The 25,692-nt window shown below is 48.3% G+C and overlaps 1 long non-coding RNA gene across 1 annotated transcript in view; it reads left to right on the top strand.

Annotated features, from left to right (window-relative positions):
- Window positions 1-25,692, top strand: part of LOC116758103 — a 291,549-nt gene that overhangs the window by 123,271 nt on the left and 142,586 nt on the right. Inside the window, exon 2 of the long non-coding RNA XR_004351144.1 lies at window positions 17,793-17,848. This is a non-coding gene — a long non-coding RNA (uncharacterized LOC116758103). The remainder of the gene's footprint in view (window positions 1-17,792; window positions 17,849-25,692) is intronic.

A 25,692-nucleotide genomic window follows, 5' to 3' on the forward strand; every position in this document is an offset into this window, starting at 1 on the left:
CCCACTGGGAGATGAATGGCACGATTGGAAGAAGGGCTCAGGTTGCAAAGGGGAGGATGGATGACCTCGGGGATTGGCCACCTGGAGAAGAGAACATAAGTGGGATCTCCCCAGACCAGAAGGGCTGCACACTCAAAGGGGAAGTAGCTCAGCCTTGACCTGCTTCCTCAGAGTTCCCAGCGAACTCTGGTAACCCTCCCAAGACGGTGGGGGAGGCAAGCCCAAGGCAGGACCATCACTCTGCCTGATTGCGAGGGAGACAGAGCAGCCTCTGTTGTTGCCACTGGAGCTCCGCGATGATAGATGGAGGGCTGTTTGTCGAGCCTGAAGCCATCATTCATGGAGGACAATGGCCCATTGGGACCCAACACATTTGGAGAAGAGCATGAAGCAGACAGCAGCGGGATTATGTGAAACAAAGCCAAAGGAAATTTGTTAGGAGTCTGATTTCTAGAGCCTTGAAATCGGCAGCAATGGAGCTCTTTCTGTACAAGAGTTATTAGCACAAATGTATTTAGAGCTGAGGCAAGTTCGATGGCTTCCTGGTGTCCATTACCAGCAAACATTGGAGACGATTATGTAGGATTTGGCAGAGGATTATCCATTTGGAAAACATTACATGGGATATATTTTGGTAAGGAGGAAGGGCCTAATACATGTAATTTACCGTGCTTTGTGGTGAAGAACTGGGGTGGGGAGACCTGGACCAGTAGCTTCAGATTCATCAACTGGCGTTTTCTTTGTCCGTCTGGAACCCTGGTCTGGGAATAAATAAGCCAAAGGATTAATTTTACTTGGCTTTGGAATCATATTCTGTAACACTGGAAAACCCCTCATTTTGTAATCTGTGGAAAGGTCAACACTGCACGTATGAACAGGGGCTTAAGGTTATAAAAACAACCAAAGTCAGAGAAGTATGATGTAGGGTCTACTTCCTTGCCTTCTAGTTTGGGTCGGGGACCATCACCAGTCACACAAACTTATCGTTTCTGACAGTGACTAAGGATGGGGCCTTCTGGAAAAAACCGAGTGTGTGGGGGGGGGGGAAGCCTGAATGAATGTAGAAGTGGGTGGGCAGCCAGTCCCGGTGGTAACAAAGCATATAGCCTCTAAGTCTAGCCGTGCTGCTTAGAATGAGTTTGCTCGCTCCCACTCTGTGGTTGGTGCATCTCATTAAGGGAAGCAGAACAGCCCACTTCAGAATATGCTTGTGGCAGGCTTGGCAGGGATTGTATCCACTCTGACAGGTGCTCATCCCATCTTGTGTCTCACCATGCCTGGTGGCAGCCTTCCAATCGGGGGCGTTGGGAGCATTTGCTAATTGAGCCCGTGCTGCCTGCCTCGTTCTCTGCTAGACACCGGGAATGTACAGATGAATGCATTTGGGGGAGGGTCTGCATTGGCCCTGCCTTAGAGGAGCTCTCCTTCTTTGGGAGAGTATGTAGAGACCTTGAAAGATCTCACTTAGGGCCCTGCAGCAAGTAAAACAGTCGCCAGGAAGAAAATACAAACGACGCTGCTTCTCTGAGCATCGTGGGATTCTGAGGAGAGAGAGGAGCAGCAGGAGTTTAAATTGCAAGGGTAATGCTTCTCGCAGGTGGTGGGGAGAGAAGGAAGGGTTTAGACTGTCCCAGAAGAGGAAGAACATAAGCAAAGGTGCAGTGGCAGGAATGGGCAGAACACGTCTAGAGAAGGGTGAGCCCACCTGGATGGAGGCCCCCAAGTGCATGCTGGGAGGGGATGCACAGGAGGAAACAGAGAGCCCAGGAGGGAAAGCCCAAGTGTTGGGCTTTAGTCTTCAAGCCAGAGAGTGGCAGATGAATCTGATTTCACTCTGAAGAGTTTTTATGGGCTCGTAAAAAACTATGTCTTGTGGGCTTGTAAAATACTAGCCCAATCGACAAAGTAGGAGTAACAAGGTCAAATAGAGGCGAAGCCTGTGGAAATAAATAGCACATCCACTGTACTGGTTCGCCTCCATGTCTCAGCTGCCCCTGGCACTCAGGACCAGCAACTCTGAAGTGAAAGCGGTGGGAAACGGGAGACCAGCCTGCAACGTGTCGGATACTGTGCTGGCCACTTGCCCGGCATCCTGCACTTACTCATCATCGCTGAACTCCTGTGAGGTCTGGGCATTGAAACTGACTCAGAGAGGTTAGTTGGGTTTGAGATTTCAGTATCTCACTCCAAGCCTCTTCCTTAAACATTTATGACACAAGGGAATGCAATGTACTGGTTGCTGTTGGATGCAGGATCTTGTCCACTTAGAAGCTGGAAATGCCCAGTGTATGCACTGAGCAATCAGAATGGTTTCTGTGACATTCACAAACCCCTTTTCACGTCCCATCTTACTGCTACTTGAGTTATTACTAGTAGGCTGATGAAGGAATGTGTGAACCTGAGGACTTTTGTCTCAGAGTAGGTACCCTTGAAACCAAAGTTTTCTGGGGGTAATCCACAAATTTAAATAATACTTTAAAAATAAAATCTAGGGCTTCCCTGGTGGCGCAGTGGTTGGGAGTCCGCCTGCCGATGCAGGGGACACGGGTTCGTGCCCCGGTCTGGGAAGATCCCACATGCCGCGGAGCGGCTGGGCCCGTGAGCCATGGCCGCTGAGCCTGCGCGTCCGGAGCCTGTCCTCCGCAACGGGAGAGGCCACAACAGTGAGAGGCCCGCGTAACGCATAAAAAAAAAATAAAATAAATAAAAAAAATAAATAAAAAAAAATAAAATCTAAAGAGAGCTGAACAGAACCCTCTCCCTCCTATCCACTCCATGGCTGTAGTTATTGCCTGGGGTTGGGAGGGGGGAAGGGTGGGAAGGGGATTGGGCTTCTTCTGCCTTACGCATTTTATTCTTCCCACCCTCCCCCTCACAAGAGGACCAGAGAGACCCCCCCACATTGACCCCACTCCTCCCAAGTCCCCAGACCTGTGGCAGTGGCAGGTCTGGAATAGCAGGCCTGGGGGTAGAGGTGGGGAAATGATTTATTCAAAGCTCCAGTCCCTGTATGAGATAAGCCATGGTTAGAACAGGCAGGATGAGGACTCCATTGTTAATTATAGTGATGACTTTGATAGAACGGGAGGAACTCGGGAGTGGGATGGATTGCCTTCCATCCTGCCTTCTCTCCTTCCTGTCATGGGTGGACCTTGCTTTCCTCATTCCACACCTGCAAGATAGGTGTATCACCTACTTCGAAAGCTCCTGGGAATTAAGTGAGGCCATGTGGGAAAGCATCCATCGTGGAGCTTGGCACATGTTGGATCCTCCGGAAGTAATCAGTTTGCATCTCTTTTGTTCACAAGAGGGATTATCAAAGTCACGGCATACTTTTCCTCACCTGCATTTTGGCTGGTCTTTGATGTTATAGACCAAAGTCTCTATATTATCTTAAGCTTGGGATCATTTGGCATGATAACTCGATATCAAGGTGGTGTTTGATGAGCTCTCCTGTAATAATCTTTGTTTGCAGCGTCCTTCTCCCTCTGCAAGAGGGTCTTACGTTGTTCAATGCTTCACTCAGCGGAGGCTTGGAAAGCATCTCCCATATGCCCGGTCCTGTGCTGGGTTCTCAGTAGACAGAGCTGGATGAGGCAGGGTCCTGCCCTCAGGAGCTCCCAGCTGGCTGGAGGGGCAGACGCATACACCGACAGCGACAATCCTGTGTGCATGTGCTGTGGTTGATGAAGGCATGGAGGAAGGAGTGAGGGCAGGTTCCCAAGGGCAAACTCAAGCTGCTCTTGAAGGTCGAGTCAGAGACGGCCAGATGAAGGAGGGAACAGCGGGGGGTGGGGGCAGGGGGCAGCAGCGCTGGGCTGGAGAGAATACGACACATTCAGGAAACTGTGTGTGGCTCTGTTAGAGTCTTCAGATGACAAAGCTGATGCTATGAGAAATCAGAAGTATTCACATAAGGAATGTGACCCTTGGCAAGTCTTTTCCCATTTCTGGGCCTGTTTCCCCATCCTCTGAACAAAGGTCCCTTCCAGCCCAGATGATCCACGGTTCTCTAAGTCTGTGGCTCACAGCCTGCAAATTAGCATGAAGCAGACTTGGATCTCCATCTATTTATCTTATTTTCCTATTTATATTTGGAAGCCTGTTTCTTCGTCTATTAGAACTGCCTGCATTACCTGCCCTGGAAGCATCTCTGTTTACCTTGATGTGCTGTGAGCACGATCCAAGTTTATTAATAAAACAAAACAGCCTCATAGCAGCGAGGGGAGGGGAGTACAATTTTAGGACCAGCTGCCTCCACTGGGGAGGCCTCGGTTGCCCTGACAAGAATGCTTATCCCGTATGGGCACCACCTGACCTCCAAAGCCAGGTTGGGGTGAGGACCCTCTTGCTTGTATGGGAAGCACTGACCTGTTTCATCTCCTTTCCCAGGCTGTGAAACCTGTACCCCGCAGAGGCTGCAAACTGACAGCCTATAGACATGTTTTTGGGCTCTCATCTTGTTTTAATTATAAAGATGTTTAATATAAAAATCAGGACATTTTGCCAAGAATATGGATTTCTGCCATCTCTTAAAAAATCAGTTTTGGCAACACTAGGCCCACCTTCCTGGGTGGCACCCTCCACTGGTACCGAATGGTGGCTGCCCCTTTCAGATGGGCGTGAGTTCTTGGCTTTGCCACAGTCCCTGCCCCTCCTTATTACCTTACCCCTATAAGCATTTGGGGTTGCCACCACGGACCTGCCCACTACTGAAACCCAAAGTTCATACCCTTTAATTTTCTGTGAGGCGATGTATAATACGTACTCCTATGTTACTGATCTACACAAGTACAGAGCACTGTCCAGGTATCAAGGCCCTTTCCTATTCGTTTTCTCATTCTATCCTCACAGCAGCCTGCAGAGGGCGGTGTGCTTGTTCCCATTTCACTGATGAGGAAACCAAGGCTCAGGGAGTCGTAGGGATGGTCCTGTGTTATGTGTTCGGAAAATCATGCATGCCGAGATGGCTCTACCGAGTGGGCGGAGCTTGGCTGGGAGACAGCAGGAGGGCGTGCTGAGTCTGCTTTTAACTCTAACTTGCTGGTAGCTTTGTACAGCTCTCAGCCCCTCTGGGGGCTCCAGCCACCTCCTCTGTAAAGTCAGGTCATGGCCCTAAAGTAGAGGTTCTTAATGTGAACACATGGCTGGGAAAAAAGTTAGCATTTTCTCCCATTGTGAATATAGGCAGTAAACCACAATGGCATTTGAAGTCTCTGGGACTTTGTTACCAGGAGGAATCAGACGTTTTTGTGTCCCATTACAGTTGTTGGAGGTACTTCAAAATACCGTTTACGTCCATTATTACTCCCAGGTTATGAGAGTATTAGACCTGCCACTAGAGTTTGTTATAAATCTTGACTTTAAAGAGAAATAAAAATATTACTGTACCAGAAATTTATCAGTTTAACATTTCAGTAACCATCTTAATGTAATTGGTTTCCATTGTAAGCCTATGGATTTTATTTTATGCATTTGGAAACATTTTTCTGAGACAGGGTCTCTAAGCTTCAGGAGACTGCCAAAGGGCTCCATGAGACAAAAAGGCCAAGATCCATGTCCCAGGTGATCTCTAGGCCACCTGAACACCTGGACTCCAGGATCCAAGGGTATCAGGCCTGGGGCCACCCATTCAGCGCGCAGCCCTGACTTCTGCCGCCCTCCCAGCCTCCTCTACTTCCACACCTGTAGTGGCTTCAGAGGCAATTTCCTAGGCCCTGTGCAGCCTGGTTGATGTTCAGTTACATCAGACCAACGTCTCCCAATTTGTTGGTGGCCGAGGACGTCAGACAAGCCTGGAATGGGGCGGGAGGAGAGGGGATGGAGGCTTCCTGCAACGCCCACTGCCCCACCCCCACCCCCACCCCGCCATGGGCCTGGGCTCCCCCTTGTGTCCTGCATGGAAGGTGCTGTGCTACTCCAGCCCTAACTCTCCATACCCCCATGGTTTCCATCCCCCTCACTCTGATTCTTCCCTGAAGCTCCTGTGCAGAAATCCCAGATCTGGGGAACCTGGGCGCTTCTTGTTTTGCAGGGAAGGAAGCCAAGTTGTAGAGGACAAATGCCTGGCCGAGGGTCACACGGCTTGTCAGGGTCGGAGGAGGGATGGGACATCCAGGGTGAAATCCCATGTCCTGGAACAGCATGACCTGGTTCTCAGCTTGCCAAGGGGCTTCCTTTACCGTGAAAAGAATCTTCAGTGAGTCCTTTCCTACACTTTTACTCAATCTTTTGCTTCGGAGAGCTCATCTTCTATTCTTTTCCTGCCTTCCTTTTTAGTCCTTCTTTCTTATTTATTTATTTATTTATTTTTCAAGTTCTCTCCTAAGAGTTCAGTCTGGTCCCTTTTGAGTTTTCAGACCCCTCCCATACCTTAGATGAAGGGAGACAAATTGGCTCATTCCTGAGATCTCTACAGTAACCGTTAGAATTTACATTTCAGCATTGACCCTGGAGACAAAGTCCAAGTTTACAGCCTCATCATATTGATTATTCTTTCATCAAATATTGATTGAGCCCTCTGTGTCAGGAACCAGGCTGAGCTACCGGCTAGATAAGATGGCCTGGTCCCTGACCTCGAGGGGCTTCTATTCAAGACAGACGTTGAACAGCTAGTTCAGGCAGGCTGAATGTATCAGAAGAAAGGTAGTGGGTCGTAGGAGGAGCTGACCGAGTGGTGTTAGTCAGCAAAGACTTTTCAAAGTAGATGGCTTTTTAGCTAAAACACAGAAGGTTGATGACAGTGAGCTGGGAAAATTCTGGAAATCAGGATAGCATGTGCAAAGGCCCTGAGACAGGGAGAAGTGTGTTTTGATGGAGGAGATAGAGGAGAATGAGGAGAACAGGTGGTGAGGTTAGAGGGATAGATAAGACGCAGAGAGGAAGACCCTGTAAACTAGGGGAGGCTCTGAACGTATCTTGAGGATGGTGGGAAGCCACAGAATTTTCAACAGAAGGAAGACTTGATCAGATGCACATTTAAAAACCATGCTTGGTGCAGGAGAAGAATCAGAGGGAGTGAGAGGTGAGACAGGGTGACTCGCTAAGAGAGTCTTGCAGTAGCAGCCATGAGAGAAGATAGCTTTGGGACTAAGGCGTTGCCTGATCGATAAGGGCCTGGGCTGGGCTTGAGAGCTCTTTATGAGATGGATAAAGTGACTAAGGAACAGGTAAATGTCAAGCCCAGAAAGACTACCTTCCTCCTCTCTCCCCAGTGTCTGTACGTAGCGGAGACCATGACCTCACTGCTACAGGACAGGTAGCCCCCTTCCCTCCCCTCTCCTCACCTGCCTCACCTCAGCTGCTGAACACACCTTGGTGTTCGGTTGTATCCGCCCAGCTTCTTTCATTGCTTGGTCCCTGAAGTTATTGGAAAAGCTGAGCAGATACAGCCAGAAAGGTGGAGGAAGCAGCACTTCCTATTCATTTAATTCATTATATCACTTAGGCCTTCTCTACTGAGCCTGGACGTGGTAAAGCAAACTTTTGTGCTTCCTGCCCTCCCAGAGTTCATGCCTAAAATAGTCACCCAAATAAATACATAACCATGAACTGTGAGAAGTACAGGATCAAGAGCGGAGGTGGCCTTCAAAATATTTAACAACCAGGACTGCAGGTACACAGGCCAGTCAGAAACGGCTTCTGCCATAATGCCCAGGCGGGGCCCGGGAGCCTTCCACTTGCACACATGCCTTATCCTCTGGCTTGTGGCAAGGGCTGGAGGACCCTGGGGAGGAGCTGAGGTCATGATGGGCAGTATCTCAGGGCTCAGGGCAGTGACTACGTAGCAACTGATGTGGAAGCGTTTCCATGTCTCAGGCACAACTGTCCTGGTGTGTACCTACTGATTGAGATGGGGGTCTGGGAAGAATTCCTGGAAGAAGTGACATTTGAGCTAAGATCTGAAGGCAGGGCCTACAAAGCCGGGAGCGGAGCTGGAAGAAACAGCCTGTATAAATGCTCTGAAGCAGGCCACACAGCGTGGTGTTTGAGGACGTAAAAGGGGCGGGGCGGGGCGGGGCGGGGCGGGGTGGGGTGGGGCGTGTGGTCAGAGGCAGCAGAGCTACTACAGCAGGAGCCAGGCTCTCTGGGCCCTGGAGCCAGGGAAGGGCTCGCATCTCCATGAGCGCGGGATGCTGGGAGACTGGTTGGGAGGCCATTGCAGAAGCTCAGGTGAGAGCTGGCTGTGGCCTGGACTTGGGTAGTGGAGGCGGAGGTGGTGAGAAGTGGATAGGACAGGGAGAGTGAGAACCAGCGGGGTTTGATGAGGGGTTCATATGGGGGTGAAACAAAGGGGAGGCGTCTTGAGAGGTGGCCTAGGTTTCCAGCGTGTGCTGGTGGAGAGTGCACCACTCACTGAGATGGGCCAGCAGAAGAGGCCCCTTTGGAGGTAGAGACTGCGCCGTGGACGTGTTGAGTTTGAACATGGCAGGTGGGGCTGAGCACTGAGGTGTGTGTGTCTAGTTCCCGCTCTGTACAACTAAGGCAGATCGCTTTGCCTCTCTGAGCCTCCATTCCCTCAACTATAAGACCCGGGAAGTAAAGCCTGCTTTATAGGGTGGTTGTAAAGGTTATTAGAAACACATCACGAAGCACCTCCCAAGTTGTAAGCTGGCAGTGACCACAGGCGGTCACTGGTAGCAGTTGATTTTAATTAAACATATATGCTCAGGAATCTTATAAGATCCTATTACAAAGAGGCACATATGGTTCCCTTTCTCCTTTGTGAAATACAATTTGGAGTCCATGACAACGGTGGTCATGACGATGGTGAAGGCGGTGGTGGTGATGTTGATGATCCTGTCTCCTTGGCTGTTTGAAGCCAAGGTATCAGGCATCTGTCTCCCTCATGTAGGGAGCTGGTGTTGTGCGGAGGAAGGACCACTGGGCTCAGGTTCACATATTTAGCTCTGTTCCTGCCTCAGCAGCCTCGGCAGTCATGTAATCTCTTTCAACCTTAGTTTCTTCCCATGTAAAAGGGGGACGGTGACAATATGTCTCTCCCAGGATGGTTATAACATTCAAACCAAATGACTTGTGTAGAGTTAATGGAATGCACGTTGCCAGATGCAGAGTGGTGTTTAATAAAAGTTACTGCTTTTGCTGTTTCTTACGTGACCCTGGTTCTTGTGCCTCGGGGAAGAAAGTAGAAAGTGACATCAGGCCCCTCCCAGCGGGACCTCAGCGCCCCCTGGTCTTTGCCTCCTGTCACCTCCTCTTCTCCCGCTGTGGTTCAGCTCTAGAAAGCAACGCTACTTCCTCCTCACGTGCCCTCCCTCAGCCTGGAATGAATGCTCTTTTCTCACCCCTTGCCTGTCAGATGCCTTCTTTGTCTCCAGGGCCCAGGCAAGTGCCACCTCTTGCATGGAGCTTTTCTAATGCTGCCAAGGAGGGTTCACGGCTCCATCTCTCTTATCCCCACAGCACTGTCACTCGGCCGTGAACACATCCAGTGCTCAGCCTTGGGTCACAGCGCAGACCTGTGTCCTTGACTATAAACCTCTTGGGCCCATGACCTTTTCTGTTACAACCTCATACGAGCCTCAAAACTGAGCATGGGTCCACACACAAAAATCATCTAACTGGATGGAATTGAATTAATTTGAGTGATGGAGGCTGGGGCAGCAGCCCTGTCACCCTGTCAGTGGCTCCAGGCAAGGGCTGTGAGACAGCCCTGTAGCCGAGCAGGTGCTGTCCCAGCCATACCAGAAAGGAACAGGTCGTTTTAGGCAGATGGTTTTGTAGTTGATGCCAAAAGGAGCCTTCTCAGAGGAGCAATGGAGCAGCCGTGCCCACAGCCTCTGGTAGCTGGGTCATTGCAGTCAGGCTGCTATGAGGAGCCGGGCACGGGCAACTAGCAGCCTGTCGAACAAAGTGAGGGACCCTTCCCTTGAGCCTGGATCAGCCTCAGCTCCGTGGCTCTCCCTGCCCCAGGCTCACCCCTCCAGTCCAGCCTCACTGCAGGCAGTAATTAGTCTCAAGGACAAACCTGGCCTATGATTGCCCAGCTTAAAACCCTCTGATGGATGAAGCTGTTGCTAGAACCTGGCCCAGGAGGCCTTCCAGGCTCCAGCCCTGCATCCTTCATAGCATCCATGCTGTCAGTGTCCACTGTTCCTTCTGCTGCTCACATTTCTCAGGACAGGTCTGCATTTCATACTTCGTGCCGTGGACCTTTTTCTTTTGAAGACATTGTGCTCACTTGAAGTCTTGCTTGGAGCCTGCTTTACCCAGTCCCACTGTGGTAGAACTGACCCCTCCTGGGCTGGATCTCCCTGTGGATCACAGACTGCCGCACTCTACCTGTAACACTGTGTACCTTTTAGTGCAGGGAGCATGTCACATGGACCACCATTAGTAGTGGACTTTTCTTTTTTTATTTTTATTTTTGGCTGTGCCACGTGGCTTGTGGGATCCTAGTTCCCCAACCAGGGATCGAACCCGGGCCCTCAGCAGTGAAAGCTTGGAGTCCTAACCACTGGACCACCAGGAAATTCCAGTAGTGGACTTTATAAAGCAGTGCGTGCTGTTCAGGACTGACATGCAGGCCCCAGCGAAGTGTCTGAGAAATGCCATTCCTTAGAATTCTTACAACAGCCCTGGAAGGTTGGGATAAGGATCTCCCTTTACAGATGAGGAAGGTGAGGCTCAGAGAGGTTAATTAACTTTCTCTGTGTCACACAGCTCATCTGAGTCAGAGCTGGGATTCAAACATGGGTCAGGTCCCTGCTTTCTCCGTTTTCCTGGCCACCAGATGGGGCTTCAGACGTTGGTGGGACTGAGACTGTGGCATCTTGGTCTTGTCTTCCCAACTGAAACAGAGGAAGCGGCCAGCAATTGCTTGCTGATGAAAGGGTGAGCATACGGCTGGTGGGTGGAAAAGTTGATGTGTCAAGGAGAGCTGACTTCCTTGGTTTTTAAAAATTAGAAAGGCCCTCTCCCATGGTTCTGTGGGCGTGGTTGAAAAGAAGTGATCCTGTCATGCAATGTTTTAGATTGTTATTGGACTATCCACATTCTTAGGCAAATAATAAAAGCATCATTATCTCTGCTCTACAACATGGAAAACTACGTCACTCTGGAAGCAACTTCATGTCATGTCCCCAGCTGGGAGCAGCTGAGGTGAGGGCGCCCAGAGGAAGACACAGCTGGTATTTGGAAGGCCAGTTAAGGGTCTTATTCTTGACCCTGCCAAGCCATGGTGGGTTGTTAGGTTGTGTAGGCCAAGGCCCTGTGGCTAGAGTCCAGTTTTCTCTCCCGAATTGCTTCATGCCTAAAATGCTTCCCTTTTGTGATTTCCCACCAAAAAAATGAAGTCTAACCAAGAGGGAGTGAAGAAGGACAGAAACTTTGAAATACCCAGAAGAAAGCTAAAGTGAGCATGTTTTGAGGCTCTAATAAGCAGCAGAAGTCCAGGAAAAACAAATCAATGCACAGGACTTCCCTGGTGGTGCAGTGGTTGTGAATCCGCCTGCCAATGCAGGGGACACGGGTTCGATCCCTGGTCTGGGAAGATCCCACATGCCGCGGAGCAACTAAGCCCCATGCATCACAACTACTGAGCCTGCGTGCCGCAACTACTGAAGCCCGTGTGCCTAGAGCCCGTGCTCCGCAACAAGAGAAGCCACCGCCATGAGAAGCCTGCGCACTGCAACGAAGAGTAGCCCCTGCTCACCGCAACTGGAGAAATCCTGCGTGCAGCAGAGAAGATCCAACACAGGCAAAATTTAAAAAAAAAATCCATGAACAACCATGATGAGGTTGAAAATGACAGACCACGGTCCTCAGGGGAGAGCTCCCCCTCGCTCAGACGTCTGGCAGCAACGCGACCAGCTTAGCTTGGATCAACAGCCTCCACATCTGAAGAGGAGATACTTAAAGCTCAAGAAGCATCTCTGAACTGAGGGTCAATGGGACCTCATAAGCGGGAGCAGCAGGGACTCCCAGAAAGGTGGCGTGACCCTGAGCCTTCTCCGTCCTTGCTTGGCTGAGTCACGGACGTCCTTTCCCTTGCAGGTCCTGACCCACTCAGGCCTAGAGTCCATCTGGATGTAGTAGGAAATTCAGGGGAAAACCCCAGCCCTCCTAGTCGGTAGGGCCTGGAAGTTCAGTGCACTTTTTGCAGCCAGACCTAAACCCCATCTTTGTCACCCCAGGTGTCTGGGGACCTGTATGAGTGGGCAGGCACCCATCGTTAATAAAAATGAATAGTTATTAACAACTAAGAATTCTGATAATTCATTAAATAACAATCGTTATGGTTACTAATCTAGTGGTTTAGAGCATGACTTCCAGGCCAAACTGCCTGGGTTCAAAATCCTGGCTTCACTATTCGTTGTTTGACTTTGGGCAATTTTATTAGCCTCTTAATACTGAAGTTTCTGTCTATTAAATGAGAAAAATAATAGTTTCTACTTCACAGCATTGTTTATGAGGATTAAATGAGTTAATATTGTAAAGTGTTTAGGACAAAGCCTAGCACATGTTAAGTACTACACTATTAACTAAAATTACAATAGTAGCAGTAATAATATTCACCAAAAATTTGTTGAGCCTTTGCTAGGTGATAGGCACATGAGCATTGCAGCAACCCAAAATGTGGGTCCTTTTTAACTATCCCTGCATTTCAGATAAAAACACAGAGGCTTGGGAAGGTTAAGGATACAGCCCAAGGTCACCCAGCTGGGAGGGAATAGAGCCAGAGGTCAAAGCCAGACTCTGATTCCAGAGCCAATGCTTCTGAACAACATTTAACAAGGACTTACTGAGCCCCAGTAGGTGTCCCAATCATTCTTCTTTGGATCTTTAGATGGAGAAGGACACTTCAGATAGAGAGATGTTCATAGTAAAGGAATCTTAGAGCAGCAACTAGAGGAGTGGCCAGATGGGGCTTCAGACATTGGTGGGACTGAGACTGTGGCATCTTGGTCTTGTCTTCCCAACTGAAACACAATCGCCCCCAGGGCAGGAGACAAGCTTTTCTTCTTCTTCTGTACCTCCCTTAGGATGGATGGACATCTGAGCCCTCCACAATAGACCCCAGCAAACCCTTGATCTACAGCTACCTCACCCAGGAAATCAGTGGCTAGAGTTGACCAGAGTGAGTCCATCCACACCTTACATGCAACTGATCATTATAACCAATGTTGTGCTCCATGATTAACTTGAGAAGAGTCCAAATGAAGCCAAGGAAATGGTGCCTCCACACCCTGGCCTGATCTCAGACTTCCATCGCAGAGATCCTATAAGAAAGGGGAGAGGGGGTACAGTTTCACCAAATTCAGTGCACAGAATGCTGAGCTGACAACAAGGTAGACTTAGGGAGCAGGGCAGAGAGGTAGCTACAGGAGAGCCAAGGCTCTCTGACCTGTAATTCACTGTTTTTGGTTTTCAGAAAGTAACCTAAGAGGAAGTACTCATAAATGTAGGTATTGATCTGTAGAGGGAAAAACCATCAAGTCAATTGTGCTAGATAATGCAAATTTATTTTTAAATGTTAGACAGTAGAAAAGGCAGTGAATTAGACATAATTACTATGTAATTTGACTTGAAATGAAATCCATTTAAGAGACATGCATTGAATGTGGGCAAAACACAAGGTAGAGAGGAAAAAAGGGAGCTACAGAAAGGCCCAAGATGTGGACCTTGCTTCCACATCCTTCCACCCCAGTGATCTTGTGGTTGCCAAAGCCAAGGCTTCATATTGTTTACATGGAGAGAGATGAGACAGTCCTTCATGATTGGGCTTAATTCAACCAGAGACCGTACCCTTAAAAACAGACCTGGTTTTTCACATCGTCTGCTTTCTGTATGAAAACCCACATTCCTTTATTCATAAAACCTAGAGTTGATTGCTTGGCCCTTGGAGTAGACAGGTTATTTGATTTTATTTTAACTTAAGAAAGAAATTAATTCAGTAAGTATTTGTTGAGTGCCTACTCTGTGCTAGCTCCCATGCTGAGTTCTGAGTGGATGGTGCTGGGAAGAGTCCCCAGCCCTGTCCTCATGGAGCCTGCAGTTGTGGTACTCACTGAACAAACCAGACAGTACTTAATTACAGTTGTGAGATGGGCCACAAAGGAAATCTCCGGTAAGTAGCCAGAGGAGCTCACTTAGTCTGGGGGTTCAGTGCTTCTCTGAGGGGATGGCGTTTAAGCCCAGAGAGAGGCAGGATGAGTTGGGATTAGGCAGCAGAGGGGAGAGCAAACAACTCTGCAGGCAGGGGAACAGCATGTCCAGGGCCTTGAGTTGGGAAGAAGAGGACCTAAAAGGAAGCCAGCCTGCTAAGAGCAGAGAATGGAGGCAGATGGATGCATTGACAAACCAAGCAGTGCAGAAACTGGGTCCTAGAAGCAGCCTCTCAAGGCACAAGGGCATTATGGACTTTGGATTTGATCTTCAAAGGAATAGAAAGGTGTCAAAGGGTTTTAGGCAGGGGGCATGATTCCATTTGTTTTATTATTATTTTTTAATCCCTCTAGCTTCTGGGTGGAGAGAAGTGGAGTAGAGGATGTGGGGAGACCAGTTAGGAGTCCAGGTGAGAGATGGTGGTGGCGTGGTGACAGTGGAGGCACTGGAGAGGAAGAAAAATGAGGCCAAGAAACAGAAAAAGATGTTCAACAGTTGCAGATGAAAATAACTAGACTCCCTTTACCTAATGGCTAATGGCTAACACTGTTGCGAGCACAAGGAAGTGGCATCCCGGTATGCTGCTGGTAGAACTTGAAAGTGATATGGTCTTGTGTGTGTTGTGGGGAGGGGGGTAGTGGCAATTATAATTTTTTTAAATGTTAAAAATATATATTTTAAGTACTTAACCAACAGCCACACAAAGATATACGTGCAGGGCTTCCCTGGTGGCGCAGTGGTTGAGAGTCCGCCTGCCGACGCAGGGGACGCGGGTTCGTGCCCCGGTCCGGGAAGATGCCACGTGCCGCGGAGCGGCTGGGCCCGTGAGCCATGGCCGCTGAGCCTGCGCGTCCGGAGCCTGTGCTCCGCAACGGGAGAGGCCACAGCAGTGAGAGGCCTGTGTACCGCAAAAAAAAAAAAAAAAAAAAAGATATACGTGCAAAGATATTAGAGTATTTACACCAGTGAAAAATTGCAAACAACCCAAATGTCCATCTGTAGGGAATTAATTACACATCTATGTAACCGTTTAAAAAGTAGATTAATATTAGTGTGTACAGTATGGTCCCATTTTGTAAAGTATCTGGATGTGTATGTATGTGAATGTGTGTATATGTGGGTATGTATACAAAGAGGTTTAGAAGGAAATCTATCTCAAATCACATTGCTAGTGGCAGGTGACTTTTTATTGTATTTGGGTAAATAGTTCAAAAAAATGATACTTTAAAAGATGAGAAGACAATAACTGCAATGTAACAGAGATTGTAATTAAAGTGTGAGTGCGAGGATACCCAAGGAAGGGAGTAACTAATTCTCACTCGGCGGGAGCAGGCTTCACGAAAGAGGTGTCATTGGACCGAGAATGAATAATCAGGGATAGGTTTGTTTTCCTGTTTCTGCACAGCTTTGTAGCTCGTATTCAAGAGAAATAGGGAACTCCACAGATAGAAAGACTGATTGATCCGGTTCTGCAGACCTTTCAGTCTGTTTGCTCCCTGGTCATAAAACATTCATGGCAATTAATTTTAAACCAGATGACAGGAAATGGAAGCGTAAAGCTCTAGAAAGACTCAACAACAGCTTTGAAGAGTGTCCAGTATAGTCAGTGTGCCACTGTCTCGCCCCTCACCTGACCAGGTTGGATCCTATACTCATTTGCAGTAGCAATGGCATTCCTACATATTATGTTATCAGCTCTTTCTATTTACTTGGTTACTATCTTGGATCTTTGAATAAGGAGTCGCTTTCACTTCACATTTCCTAAACTTCTTTTTAGAAATTATGCAGCTGCCTACCAAAGTGCCCTTTGGGGAATTTAAACATGCATTGATAGGTATAGTGACTTTGTGGAAAAACTGGTGACCTAACAGAACGGGATGCCTCTGCCTTGATTTGCAAACAGAACTTAATTGGTGGCCTTATGACATGAAATTGAAAATTTGGGGTCTGAGGAAGGCCAGAGGGGAAACCTAATACACTCACAGAGCACGGGGTCAGAAGTAGGCCAGTGGGGGTCCCAGTCCCAGGTCCTTCAGTTACCAGCTGTGTGACCTCTGGCAACTTTCCTGACACATAATAAGCGTCAGGTGTTCTTGCAGTTTCAGCTTTGAAATAGGACAGACTTAGATTCCAAGGTCTGGCTGCAGCAAAGTGAGGGAACTTAAACCAGCTTTCCCAAGGTAAAGCAGGGGCACTGCTGGGAGGAGAGTAGAAATGGATGAGCATTTTAAATTTCAAACGTCATTTATTTTAATGAGTATTGGAAAAAAGTATATGCATAGCACATCAAACCTATGACTTCATAGATATTTTTACAAAAAATGCTTGTGATTAAAAATTCCTTTGAATAGCAACCATTTTGCAATTATAGAATCCATGTTAATTGAAAGGTGGTCTTCCATTGGGCTATAGAGAAAAGAGGAAGAAATAATGAACTGCAGAAACTTAAAAAACTTTTATTGGAGTATAGTTGATTTACCATGTTGTGTTAGTTTCTGCTGTATAGCAAAGTGAATCAGTTATACATATACAAATGACCTTTTCCCATATAGGTCATTACAGAGTATTGAGTAGAGTTCCCTGAGCTATACAGTACGTCCTTATTAGTTATCTATTTTATATATAGTAGTGTGAGAAACGGTTTTTAAAAATCCATTAAAATTAGAGTTAAGTAAAATATGTGAATTGATTTGGAAAAATTAGTAAATGGTAATAGCAGTGAGACATTGATACGGCGAAAATCGTGAAAGTGGTACCAACGTGACTGCAGTGGACATTGGCTAGATGGCCAAACCTCACTGAGTTACCATTCTCTCACCCGTAACATCTCCCAAGGTGGTTATGAGGATCATGAGATAATATCCATAGATATTATCGGCTCAATAGCTGTCCCATAGTAGGGACTCGAATCTATGTTTCCTTCCTTTTTCCTTAGCCTCACCTTTCGAAGTTGAAAGTGATCTCTGAGATTGGCCAGGCCAGTTTCCTCACTTTCCAGATGAGGTAAGGGAACCCTGATTGGGGAAAGACCAGCTGAGGGCTCCTAAAGTCATGTGATGCTCACTCCACTGGGCTCAGGTGTGTGCAGTGCGGGGCAGAGACTTGACCACAGGCCTGAAAGGTCTTGGGGAAACTGACAAAAGGCGTGGGGATGAAAATGAGTTAATTACACAGGCAACGGTCGTGGGGGTGTGGAGGGGGTAGTCGTGATCTGAGGGCTACTTTCCAGTGTAGTACATCTTCATAGACCCTACTCTGCAAAGCGGTCAACTCTATGTAGAGAAGGAAAGAAATTGGAAAAATACCCCCAAATGTCAGAAGTGAGTATGTTGATGTAGTAGCGTTTTTCTTTGCTCTGTTTCTCCTGGTAGTTAATGATTGCTTGCATTTTGACATCTATGAAAAATAAAGTTGCCAAAATGATTGGAAAGCTGAATTTTCTGTACTGAGAGATGGGTGCCGTTGGTGCCCTTCTTGGCATGTAACTATTTTAACTGTCATGCTTCATTTTTGAAGTAATTCTCTTCCAGCCCCTAATCATTAGCAACTTCCCCAGTTACATGGGCTCATAAGCGGTTGGTAGCCAATATTGGGTATAAAACTTAAGACGTCTTTTAGTCCAGTGGTCTCAAGGGATTAATTGTGATCTTCTTCTTGTTTTGCAGATGGAAAAACTGAGAATCAGAGAGGGCTAGTGATCTCTCGGACACTTGGTCAGTAGGTAAGTGATAATGCTGGAAGTGAGCCTAAAGTGAGATCTATGTCTAGTCTCTGTGATTCAGTCTCTGAAGCCCCATCTCCCCAGTCTTGCGCTTTTTCTGATTTGCGCAATTGAAGTCAGGAAATGAGTTGGTCAGAGGCGTTTGGGTATAATTTGCACGTGTGGTTTCTGTTTGTTCCCACTGTTGAGTTGGAATGTTTAACAGGTGGGTTTGTGAAGGCCTCGTAAGCAAACCAGGCCCGTGCTGGGGCTAATGAGATATCACTGCCCTGTCTTCAACAGATCTAAGAGTTTGGTTCATCTAGAACAGAGAGCCCTGGACTACGGGTGTCAGGAGATCTGGCTTCCTGTCCCACAGTGAGCTGCTCTGTGACCTTGAACAAACCACTTAACTCAGGGATTCACTCATTTTTCATTCTTTCTTTCAAACTGTTTTTCCCCAGAATATGTGGTGCTGCCCTCTGTGTCAGGCACTGAGGATAACAAGGTAAACACAACATAAGCTTTGCCCGGGAGGCACTCACAGCCCAATTTATGAGCTCCTGCATTTCCTCATTACTGTCTCATCATGAGAACTTCTAACATCTGCTTTGGAGTTTACAATCTCTAGGGCATTTTGTGATCTTCCCCGAAACTCCGTAAGATGGAAAGAAGTTGTTATTACCATTTTGCAGAGGAGAAAACTATGGCTTACAGAGTTGGCTCAGGCCCTTGAGTGAGTAAGGGTTAGAGCTGCCCTTGAAACCCTTGAGCTAGATTTGCTAGCTCCTAAGCATTTGTTTTTGAGAACAGCACACTGTTCCACTGAAGGTTTGGGCATTTGAACGGGCGTTTTTGTACCCTGTCCCTTAGCAGTGAGTAAAATGTTGGGCACCTCGGCACCCAGAGGAAACCCATGCTGGTGCAGAGATACTTTTCTGCAAGGAGTACTTTCCTGTGTCTGACTGATTATTCCAGAAAGCAATGTCTTCTGTGCCTGAGAGTGAAGGCAGCCTTGGGCTCTGGGTAAGCTGATAACCAGAGGAAAACATGCCGCAGGCCCAGGGCCACCTCCTTCAGGTGGCTGTGATTCAGCATATCAGAGAAGGCCCGCCATGGGCCAGAGGGACACAGCCCCCCTCTACCGCAGTGACCCTACTGAACACCGTTGCTTTCCACCAAAGCTTAACGATCCTGGGAGCTTCTGCTTTTGCAGAGTTGCCTGGCCTCAGGCAAGACAGGGAGAATGATGTGGATTAGAGGCTGTGCTGTTTGTTTGTGGGATGACAACTGCTTGAGCAGGAAGCTCTTGGGCTCCCTCAAAGTCTGGAATTTCAAAGGGTGCATGAATCACCGCAGGGACTGGGCCTGGTTTCTCTGTGTTACTGTGCGTGTGTACGTCGTGAATTGTGGCCATCTTTAATGAAGATGACTAGCATGTGTGTGATATCTGGGATGTGGGGATTTGTGGGGAATGTGTGTGCCTCGGTGGGGAGTGGGGTTTGTAAGGGATGAGTGTGTGTGTGTGTGTGTGTGTGTGTGTGTGTGTGTTTAATCTCTAGGAAACAATTCTCGTGAAAAAAAGAAAACACTTAACGGGTATAATTTTTCAACAGGACCCAGAAATGGGCTTTTAATAAGCATCATTAAACTCTTTGATTACAAGGGGAGGCCAGCCATTCTTTCATCCTGGCTTAGATCACACAACTCTCCCTTGCCCTGTTCTTTGGGGTCAGATAAAAACTCCTACTATTCATATTGGTCTCTCCAAAGGCCTTTCTCCCCTTTCTTGCCCTCCCCAGCCCCTGCCCCTACCCCGCGCTTTCTGATCTCTCTGCTTGGACCTCGACACAGACAGGGCTGGTGTCAGGACTGACAGATGATAGCTGCGGGTACGCCTGGAATCTGAGCGTCCTGTGTCTCGCCCTGTCCCAGCAGGAAACTTTAGAGTCTTTGTTTAGGAGGTACTCTGAGCCCAGAGATCCGGGGCTCCTTCCTTTCCCTGAGGGTCACTTACAGCCACTGACACCCAGCAGGGCTGTGTGTGCGTGTGTGCAAACCCTTTCCTGCATGGATTGGGTTTCCTCTTGTCTGACACGGGAGGAGGAGAAGCTGTGTTGAAAGACAGGTTTTGCTCTGGACTGAAAGCATTCTGCCAGGTCTCCTAAGGAAGCTGGTTCCCAGAGTTATTATCTTTCCTGAGCTGAGAACGAGGTGCTCCGTGACAGGAAACCAGGTAGGCTTAGCAACAGGCTTACCAGGGTGCACTGCAGGAATGTTCATTTGTGTCAACAGGTCTGGGTGTGTGTAATTTTGTTCTTCTCTGTGCACGGGATCAGTTCTGGGGCTGGTGTGTTCTGATTTGCTCGGCTCCTTCCCAGAGGTGAAGCACTCCGTAGGGCGTGGCTCTGCCTGGGTCATCCTCGTTCACTCCACAGGACCCAGCCCGGGGGTACCGGGCACAGGGCTGAGTGTGCAGTGTCTGTGGTCTACGTAGAAGCCACTGTAGCTCCAGGCTGCAGAGTGGTCCTGAGTGGGGGTATTCCTGCCTTGATTAATATACCAGGCGCTCATTAGAGTCCTAGCTTGGCCTCTTACTGCACCAACTACTCAATTTCTCTGTGCCTTGGTTGGTCCTGGAGGGGCTGCCCTATTTGGAACGTTCTATCTAGTTCTTGCCAGCAGCTCCTTTGCAGGGACCAGCCTCTGGTCCCTATGGCTCCAGTTGTTGGTTGGCTCGGAACTGGCTCCAAACCAGACAAGCCACTGAACATTAAAGTCCTGCTACGCATCCTAGGTGGATGTGCTGCCTTGACCTTGAGGCTTACCCAGGCAGTGCTCCAGGGCTGGAGCAGCAGCCATCCAGTGTCACTTCTCCAAACACCCTTAGTCGTTGCTTTAAGGGACATCTATTTTGTTAAGCACTTACTGTGTGCAAGGCACTGTGATATTAAGTATATTTTTTCTAACTTTATACGCATTTTCCAAATGAGATAACTAAGTTTCAAAGACGTTAACATACCCAAGAGTACCTAAGTATTCAGTGATAATGCTGGGACTTGAACCCAGGTGTTTGGATTAGAAAGCATGTACTCTCGGTTTCTATAAAGCACGTAGCACACAATGGTGAGCAGAAAATGGTTGTCCCCTATTAGTGACAGTTCTTTTAAAAGTAATGATTTAATAAAGCACTTACCACATGACATCCTAAGCGATGGTTCTTCTGTGGTCCTCTCTCACTGGACTGTGAGGTTCTTGAGGGCAGAAACTGGAAGCCCCAGCCCCTGGCAAGGTACAGGGTTTAGAGCAACTGATCAATAAATGTTTGAATGATTAACAATATTCATAATGCCTCCCTGTACTGATTGCTGACTATATGCTGGGCAAAGTGCTGAATGCTTTATATGTATATTATTTTGTTTAATTCTTGAAACAACCCTGTGAGATAGATACTATTATTACAATAATATTTATAATAAGGAAAATAGAGGCTTGAAGAGTTTTGAGTCACGTTCCCAGGTTACACAGCTGCTAAGTGGCAAAGCTGGAAATAGGACCCCGGCTGACTGCTTACCTGTGGTGTCTTGCCTTGCCCCTGTGCTCTGGCCTCCCCCAGATGTCCCAGCATTCCTCACACCACAGCTGATGCCCAGGGCTCCTCCAGTGACTTCCTGTGAAGCTGTCACTCAAATCTAGTGCCTGCCTATCTGGAGCTGTGTGAAGTTTCCATCCAGAAGGGAGAAAGCTGGTGAAGGCTGGGGGCGCCACAGTCACATATGAAAGACAGTATGAAGAACCACTAATAAGATGGACGAGGCAAGGGTTTCTTTTCTGGAGAGTAGACCTGATTTATAGGACACAAGTGGGGGTGAAGTCAACATATTAAGAGGCACAACCTTTTGAGAACAGTGGTGAAGCATTTCAGGGACGTTTTCTGGGGGCATTTCTTAGGCTTGGCACCTAGCCTGCCGCAGACTTGTTGGTGGGTGAGGTTGGGCGAAGGAAAAGGCCTTGGTACCTTGCTCTCCAGGGAGGGCCTTGCCTGCCGGGAACTTCCCACAAGCCCTCACGGACCAATGACTTATGTCATCATGCGTAGCTTCATCTTACACAAGCTGAAGAAATGGTACTCCACCTACGTTGCCACAAGATAATTGACCCCTTGTGACTTTGTCTAAAGTGGGGCAGGAGCGCGTGCTCTTAGTGAAAGTTAAGGAGCAGGGAGGAGAATTTGAGCTGGGAAAGAGAGGGACTTGGAATTACTCTGGAGGCTGCCCGGGTGGGACGAGGATTCTGATTATTGACTCCCGACAGGGCCAGGGCCCACTTTGCATGAATCCAGGTGTGTGTTCTGTGTCCCGGGGACTCTAGTGAGGTATGCTGGTGCCCTCATCTAAATGCTACAACAGAACAACTGCTTTGGGAGACCACACATGAACACTCCTTGGCCAAGAGAAAAGCAAGCAGGATGACAGCATGAGGACACATCAGTTGAAGCCTTCATGGCCATGTCTTTGGGTGGCTCAGGGCTTCACTCCTCTGGAGGCTGGCCCTGTGCACCCCAAAAGCAGGGGTCATACTGGTTCTTGAAGCTGGGCCTCGAGGGTATTTCCTCTTTCCCTCATAGCAATGATTTTTAAACCATACCCTGCAGAACCCTGGGGGGGTTAGTGAAATCCTCTCTGAGACCTCCCCTGGACATAGGCAGACAGTTCCCTGTTGGCTCCTGGACACCTGCCTTGCTCATCCTCTTCCCCTTCTTTGCTCACTGGGCTTCCTTGTTGCCAAGACTGGTGTTCGGCTGGGATGTACGCCATGGCCGTGCTGTTTGTTTACAGCCAGCGTTTGCTCTCATTGGCTATTGTGTCTGTTCTGATTGGTTGCCGTCTGTGCCGTATCCGTTGTTAAATATTTTGAATTTCGCTCCCGATTGCAAGCCTCCCTTTTGTGCAGAGCCAGCTGCATCCCAGTGTAGGCACGTTGTGAACCACAGGCTGCACAGAACCAAAACAGTTTGGCTGCCTTTGAGAAGTTCTCGCCGTGCTCCCTCATCCATCCTAGGGCCACAGAGTCACCCGAACGTCACCAGCCCACATGGCCGTGCGGGGCTCAGCGATTTGTCTACCATGCCCACCGCCACCAAAGCAGAAGCCCTGGTTATGTTGCCGTGGCAGACCTGGGAGCTGGGGCTGGTCGCTGGTCTTTTCTGTCCCAGCCCCTGGCATGGCTCTTTAGCAGACAGGTCGCAGGCTTTGCTGCCTGCCTGTGGACATGATCCCCAGATTCACTCAGCTGTGCCTTTACGAACAAGCCGCTTTCTCAAACGGGCGGGATGTGCCAGCTTTGCTGGCAGAATTCCTTATGAGCATTTGTTCTTTCCTTCTCCCTTTTCTTCAAAATAAAAAGAAAGGTAGAGGGCTTCCCTGGTGGCGCAGTGGTTGAGAGTCCGCCTGCCGATGCAGCGGACGTGGGTTCGTGCCCCGGTCTGGGAGGATCCCACATGCCGCTCCGCGGCTGGGCCCGTGAGCCATGGCCGCTGAGCCTGTGCGTCCGGAGCCTGTGCTCCGCAACGGGAGAGGCCACAACAGTGAGAGGCCCACAAAAAAAAAAAAAAAAAAAAGAAAGAAAGGTAGAAGGAATAGCAGAAGAAATGTTAGATAAAAGTGCATGCATTTGAGATTCAGGCAGATCAGGATTTATATCCAGGCTCTGCTCCTTATTAGCTGTTTGACCTTAGGGGAATCATTTAACCTCTCTGTACCTTCTGTTCAAAAGAAATAATAATAACTCTAAAGAGTTGCTGGGTCTATAAAATAATACATACATGTAAGTTGAAGGTGCCATGCCAATGAGAGTCATTAACATATATTGTCCCTCTTTCTGGTGACATTTTCAATCTATAACGATTCCAAAAAGTGAGTCAGTGGCAAATGCTATCTCTTCCAGGGCTAGAGGCTGGGAGGAGAGACTGAAAAATGAGAGGAAAAGAGCCAACCCATCCTTTTTAGTTTAGAGAGCCTCCAAGCCTAAAGCAGAACCTCTAGCACAGGCAAGAGAGGAAAGAATGGAGAACTTATCTTTGAGTTTCCTTGCAAACAAGGGGAAAAGGGAAAGCTGATAGATTACATGTTCTCATTGGCTAACACTGAGTCTTTGTTGAGGGGTAAGTAAACACAGATGGCAAGCTATTAGCTAGACATAGGGAGGTATAGCTTGTGCAGGAATGGCAGATACATGATGTGTTAGGTTGGGTTCCTGGGACCAGACTCTGGGACAGAGATTTGTGTGCTGAAAGTTAAGGGACTTGCCCTCGGGATCAGCACCTGTCTGGGAGTAAGGGAAGTAAGATTAGATTGAGGGAGGAGTTGAGCGGCACTGCGGTCACAACAGAGGCATCAACCGATCCCACGGGGAGCTCTGGAACTGGGATGGTCCTTCAGTTCCCTGCATTGAGTCAAGGGAAGTTGACCTTACTGCCCTCAGCAGCAACAGCTGGGTACTGCCCCTGGGTAAGGCAGCTCCCTTGGGCTGAGGACCATTCCTGGAGAGGGACTCCACTGAAAGCTGTCAGCAGCCAGCAGCAACAGTCCCCACTGCTGGGGCACTGAGTGCCTCAGTCCCAAAGGGCTCCTCTGGGCAGCACATCACAGCATCCACTACACATGGCATGCAGGCTGCCCTTCTTTCCGTACATCCTACTGCACACGTCACTAATTGAAACAGCTCTCTTTACCACTGTGTTCAGATGCGGTCTCAGAATTTTTTCAAAAACAATGCTAGATAAACATTATCAACCAGCTGGAATTGGCTCATGAGAAGGAATCCATTGGCTCCCTTTGGCCTCTCCATCTGTAGGAGACGTTCATTGATGGTGTAACAGTAGGCCTTCAGTGTTATGATTTATGTTTCAACATTGGACAGTTGGAAAACCTTAGACAAGTTCCCTGACATGCCTAGTGGACAATGTGATTTTTTAAATATATTTCATTATTCCCTTTGACCACATTCCATTTATTTGAATTGTGGCTTTTCTTTTCCCCTACTAAATGCAGTTTTCCCCATGATTCACTTCCTTTTCTTCTCCCTCTCTTTTTAAATTAAAAAAAAAATTAATTTACTTTTTACTACGTATTCTCTTGTCATATCATCCATTCTTATTTCAACCATCGGCCACTTCAGATGTCCCTTCTTCACCCAGTTCACAACTACTGGTCACCTGCTGGATCGGTCCATATGACTCGCCTCTCTAGCCCCCAGAATAGCAATAAACGGCACCCGTGGTTAGCCCGTGAGGAAACAGACGCTTAGAGAGGTTAAGATGCTTTTTGAAGACGAGACATCTTGCAAATGACTGGGGTGGGCTTTATCTTAGGTCTGTTAGCCCCCAAAGTCTGTGTCCTTCTTTCTCTACCTTTGAGATATTTGTTGAGATGATGACTCTAGGTTCTCCTTTTTGAGTCTTGCCTGGCTGAGAACTCTACAAACTTCAGTTGCTAATCCCATTGGTCATTATGAACCATTGCAGAGTGTTGGGGCCACCCCACACCACTGGGTGGGTTGGAGACCCTTCTGCTTTCCCTGAACAGGGTATAGCTAATTATAGAGTGCTGGGCACAGCCTGGCCCCTGGGCCCATCAGCTGGGGGTATTCAGTTTTTATTGAATTTCGGAGATGCTCCAGTCGTGGGGAGCCTTTGGGATCAGACTCGCTGTTATGATTGATGGGATGGGGCTGACACTGAAGCCAACAAGTGACTTGTTTTAACTCTTGATAAATGAGACTTCAGTTGGTCCAGCTGGCCAGCTGCCGAAAGCCTGGCAGCATCACTGAGGGACCCACCTGGGTCTCTGAGCCGAGCGCCTATG

Source organism: Phocoena sinus, chromosome 8 (assembly GCF_008692025.1).
Source record: "Phocoena sinus isolate mPhoSin1 chromosome 8, mPhoSin1.pri, whole genome shotgun sequence".
Taxonomy (NCBI): domain Eukaryota; kingdom Metazoa; phylum Chordata; class Mammalia; order Artiodactyla; family Phocoenidae; genus Phocoena; species Phocoena sinus.